Raw genomic sequence first — 6,000 nt, 5'->3', positions numbered from 1 at the left:
AATACCTCATTGTAGTCAAGAAAGAGCAGTCAGTTTCCCTCTAAACCAGCTGGAGTGACCTCAGTGGGGGTTGGACACGAGGTTTCGGGTTGGAGTCCCGCTCCGTTCAAGTCCCCGAATGCGACCGTCCCGATTTCCAGCAGCGTTGTAGCGTTGCGTGGACGTTTGGTTTCATAGCGTATACTTGGAGCTGTACGCCCTTATTTCTTAATGTTCAGAGCTACGATAGAACAAAAGTTCCGATGGCGTGTCTCCAGTATATTCTATGTCAAGAACGATTGCCCATCCCAGGTCATAAAATGTGTTTACGTATGTTAGAAGCTTGTACAGAACCAACCAACATTCGGATTCAACTATCCACACAGCTGGTGTACAAGCTTGAGCTTATCTTTTAGCTATAAAGCAATGAAGAGTTCAACAATGAAGTTAACCACGCGAAGCCATGTATAGTGGTAAATTTCAATCCACCTATCGCAGAAAGACGCCCATCATTTAGTTCCGCGAGCGAATAGCGTAAGCACATAACGAAAATAAACACAAAAATAGTTTGTGTCATCAGCGATGAACGTAACTGAACGTAAACGTAATGAAATCTATCGAAACCACAGCACACACAAAACACCAAAATAACTCAAGTCCTGCAGATCAGTTGGCAAGCATGCGTACCTGCGAAGTCAATGATATCTAACACGGCCAGACAGAAGGACACACTTCCTTCTATTATTATTTTTTTTTTTTGCTCACGCAGAAAATGTCTCATGCCTGTCATGTAAGGCAGCACAGGCCCACAAACCGGGCGACATCTCTTTCACGTGTGTGGGACTGGCAGGTTTGCCACCGTATACAGGAAAACATCCCTTCCCTTCTGCGAGAATTTTCCTTTTTATGTTGTCACGCCAAGCAGTTGCAGCTGCGTGGGTCGTTTCTTATATTCGAACAAAGAGAAAGAAGTGGAAACGAACGGGTTACTCAGAAATCGTCGCAATTTACAAAGGCCGCGGCTGACGCGGCACATATGCAAGTGTGGCTGCGTCATTCCGCGTCCAGCTCATTACCGTGTTTTCTCGAATTTAATCCTCCCACTGCCTTTTCTTTTTGTTCAGGCCACGGAAACTAGTTCGGAGTGAGAAAAACGAGCCTTCAAAGTACGGAATGCAAATGATAGTTCCTAATGTATAAAGTCAGAACTGAACGGCGAAAACTCATTTCGAACGTTACTGAAGATAGATAGCTTATTAAATCACTGCTTGCTATCACCGCTTCCGATTAACCTATTCGCAATGTCGCACTACATACATACATACATACATACATACATACATACATACATACATACATACATACATACATACATACATACATACATACATACATACATACATACATACATACATACATACATACATACATACATACATACATACATACATACACACACACACACACACACACACACACACACACACATACACACATACACACACACACACATACATACATACATACATACATACATACATACATACATACATACATACATACATACATACATACATACATACATACATACATACATACATACATACATACATACATACGTACATACATACATACATACATACATACATACATACATACATACATACATACATACATACCATATAGACCCGTGTAAGAGCCGCACCCCGAACTTGGCAGCCCAAAATTTGAGTAAAAAATTTTTCCGATGCAGAAGCAATTGTGTTTGTGCCCCGACGCCGTGCGCAAATCGGCGAATTTTCGCGCGCTTCGTACTTCCGCGTGGCGCTACTGGATGGCGAGAGCTGACCGTTGACATCTGATGCAATGGTACATCCGGGGATCTGGTTTGCGCACAAGTCAAGGCGATAACGGCACCCTTTTGACCAACATGTTCGCATGTAAGGAACGCACCTCGTCAAACTTGGGGGGAAAAAATCACCGACGATTACAACACTCCCTATGGCGAAATTTGAGCGCAGCTCTATAAGTTTTTTTTATTTCGTGCGATATATTGTCTGGCGCGGACAATCTGTCTCGTGCGGCACGTTGCAAACGGAGCGAAGTGAGGCGCGACTGCCTCGCTAATCGGGAGATCGCGAGAGGAAGTGCGTGGGTGACGCGTGGGCGCGATTCACAGCAGCCGCCGCATACAGACCGCCACTCATGCAGCGTTTTGTTTCCATATCGTTGGACGCGCTTGCCACATGCCATCGGTGAACAAATGACGGCGAGCTACTCTGGCGCCATCTCGTTGCGATCGTCGCCCGTTTTGCGCGGCACTAAGGTTTTCCTCTCACGCTTTCGCCATACTCTCCTCCTCCGCTTTCCGTCTCATGGTTCCGCTGCATCCTCCTCCTCCGCTTTCCTCCTCGCACACTCTTCGCAATCACCGTCTTTCATCGCCCGCTGCGCTCCGCGTTCGCTCTTTCATTCTTCGCCGTGCTCGTTCGCTCGGTTACGCCGAGGGACAACGACGACGTTCAACGCAGGAATTAATGGGCGCCTAAGAGCTGCGCTCTAAATGTGCGGCCCATACACGAGTCTACACGGTACATACATACACGCGTTAAGAGGCCGAGATGGGAAGTAGGTGCGTCTTAAAGTCGAGAAAATACGGCGCACTCAGTTACGTCCGAAAAGCGCACTCGGCGTACACGTTGCGATAGCTCGACACGTGACTCGCACGCAGCAGCGAGGGTCGACGCACCTGTGCTGCGGACCCCAGGCCCAACACGCGACGCCCGCCCTATAGCCGCTTCTGCTGCGCGGTGTCGGCGCAGCTGCGGCAGAGTCCGTCCGAAATCTGCGCTTCTCGCGTCCGACGTCTCTGTTCGCGGAGAGACACGAGTCCGTGAGCGCCGGGGTGAGCTTTAGAAGCATATCTGCGCGCCGTCCACGCGTAGAACCACGTCACGTCGGTGAGAAGGAAAGAATCTCACACTGAATTGAGCACTCCTGCGCTTGCAACAATGCTGCCACAGGTCATAAAACATTAGTACAGCTGACTCCCATGAATTCGACCTCGGTTAGTTAGACCCTTTGCTTAATGTCAGGCGAGAAACCATATTGTCACGTAGTAGTGACGCTCAAGAAAACAGCCGTAAAACTGTGTATAACGAAACTGATTCTTTATTGGGCGAACCTGTGCCCACAAAAGCAAGCTACACTCAAAGCACAACGATAGCGGCGAACACAGTCGGCGGTCGTCGAAAATCTGATCAGCGGCGAAGCACGTCGGCTTTTATACCTGAGTCATCGAAGGTTCCAGATTAATCCCTGATGCCCGCGTGTCTTCCAGAAAGTTCTAGACAATTCGCGTCGGTCATACAATCAGATAACATAAGCGTCGGTGAAAACAGGCAACGGAAAGAAGCATCGATAACGTTCTAGAAACTTCCGATACAGGCGCGTCCTGCGCCGAGCGATAACGTTTAACATTTGTTAGCCGGTGGAAAGCGGCCACCGGTGAAAGATAAACATGTACACGTGTCAATATACATGGCTAAAGAAGGGAAAACTCGTTTAGTTCGAACGAGAAAAGCATGCCGCTTCGGTTTATTCGCAACCCGGTTAATTCGAGTTCGGTTAATTCGACTTGCGCGCAGCGCAAGCAATTTAGTAGACGGCGCTACTGGTTCCCAAAGCCAACGACAGCAACGGCAGTAATCTGTCCGGTTGGGATGATGGCGACTACCCTGGAGCGATATATCTTTACGATTTTGTCAGCGCGGACGAGGTCTGTAAGCGGTTGAGCGACGACGATGACGTGCATAATTGTTGTGATACCGTATTAAAACAGCCTGTCGATGACGACAGACTATTTCAAGCAATGAACATATTTTGAAACCGTTCATTTCGCCGCTGTTTGTTAATTCGATATTTCGGATAATTCGACCAAACTTCCGGTTCCGCAAGGTTCAAATTGACGAGAGTCGACTGTAGTATATTTTTGCTTTATAGTTAATAAAAATCACAGATACTTTATGTTGGTTAAAGAGGTTTATCACACGAAGTTTTTTGCCGGCACGGATGCAGAGTTTATTAAGGTTAGTGCGACAATGAGCCATCTGTGAAGCATTAACAAGCCCGCCCCCCCCCCCCCCTAATACCATGACAACCAAAATTCTTGGCCCGGTGCGTGGTTCAAGAATCCACACGACATACAGGGAATCTGGAACTGCATATACCTACTGAAAAGATCCCTTGTTTCAACCGCAGAAAATAGTAGGAGTGGAAAACCTTAAAAATGTATATTTCGCCATCGTTGTTCTGGAAGACGCCAAAATAAGTAGATTTCGAAGCTTTACCACAGAATTGCTGAACATTTGAAAAAGAATAGTAAACCTACTGATAAATCTGAAGCTGGGCGACACTTTCGCAACACTGGCGAAGACAAACACGCATTTGTCTTCGGTGAAAGTTAGAAAAAGAAGTGTTACCGTTACGTATCATAATAAAGGTAGGTGAACGCAGAAGAAACAATCCTGATCACTAGAGACCGGGTTTTGAGTCACCAAGAATTGTTGCTTTGGGCGTGTATAAAAAGGCACTAAATGGTGCGGTTTAGGCAGATATAGGCACTAATATTGATAGCTGCCCGAGTAGTTTTTACGCTGCATTGCGCTTTTACCATAGAGAAATATGTTGGTATACGCCACGTTTCTTAGCTACTTTTTTTTTAATTCAGAAACACTGTGCAAGCGTATGCCAGTTTACAGCATTGCTGCACTGTGTCTGCCTAGAAACGAGTAGCAAGCGAACGCCATCTCGAGCTTCTCTGGCCTAAAGTTGTGCCTTCTGTCGCTCAGTATCAGCTCGCATACGCAGAAAATTAGTGCTGCACGTCCACAGATGTAAGCGGCGCGTACTTGTACAACGCAACGTTCAGCGGTTTCACATTCTTTTGGACCACAGAATGTTCAAAGCAGCGCATACAATCTACAAACAATGTTTTTAAATGCGAATCATTTTTGGTGCCTATTTGTGGCGCCGGCTACTCCTCTTCTCTTACATGATAGTTGTCCTCAGAAAGTTGTCAAAAATCACAACTTTCTGAGGACAACTATCATGTAAGAGAAGAGGAGTCCTTTTGGACCACAGAATGTTCACAGCAGCGTATGCTATCTACAAACTATGTTTTTTAAATGCGAAGCATTTCTTGGCAAACATTTCCACTTTGACAGTATATATCTATCTATCTATCTATCTATCTATCTATCTATCTATCTATCTATCTATCTATCTATCTATCTAGCCGCCTACGTCTAGGTGCTCTCATGGTCATTTCGTTAACTTGGTAGGTACCAAAATTGGCATAATAGGACAAGAGTGTGTCGAACAGAAATGATAGGTCATGACATGTGTGTCATGTAGGTCATGAAACTGCCGCCTACGTCTTGGTGCTGTCATGGTCGTTTCGTTAACTTCGTATGTAACTAGAATGGGTTCGGATATGGATACTAAGTGAAGAAAACAATAAAGGATGATGGTAGAAGTCAGTCATGAGCATCACTCAGCAAACATGACAATGACTCGGTGAAAAAAGATTAACACTCAAAAACCACTGGAATGGGTTCAGACGTGGACCCTAAGTGAAGAAAACACTAAAGGATGATGGTAGAAGTCATAGTCATAAGCATTAGTCAGCAAAATTTACAATGACTCAGCGAAAAAAGATGAACACTCAAAAGCCACTGAAATGGGTTTGGACATAAATGATAGGGCATACATGACATGAATATCATGACATACGTGTCATGTATGTCATGAAACAGTCGCCTGCGTATTGGTGCTCTCGTAGTCGTTTCATTAACTTGGTAGGCTCCTCGCATCTGCTTCGCATAACATCGATTCCCACAGACAGTGAAATCTGCCGGCTTTTTTCAGCAAGCCCGAGTTATGGTTCAGGGCCCCTTTAAGCGGCTTTCTGTTCCCGAGACAGATATGAAGAGAGAGCGGACGTGTTGACACACTGCATGC

This window comes from Dermacentor silvarum, chromosome 10 (assembly GCF_013339745.2).
Source record: "Dermacentor silvarum isolate Dsil-2018 chromosome 10, BIME_Dsil_1.4, whole genome shotgun sequence".
NCBI classification, from domain to species: Eukaryota; Metazoa; Arthropoda; class Arachnida; order Ixodida; family Ixodidae; genus Dermacentor; species Dermacentor silvarum.
Note: the sequence above shows the minus strand (reverse complement) of the source record.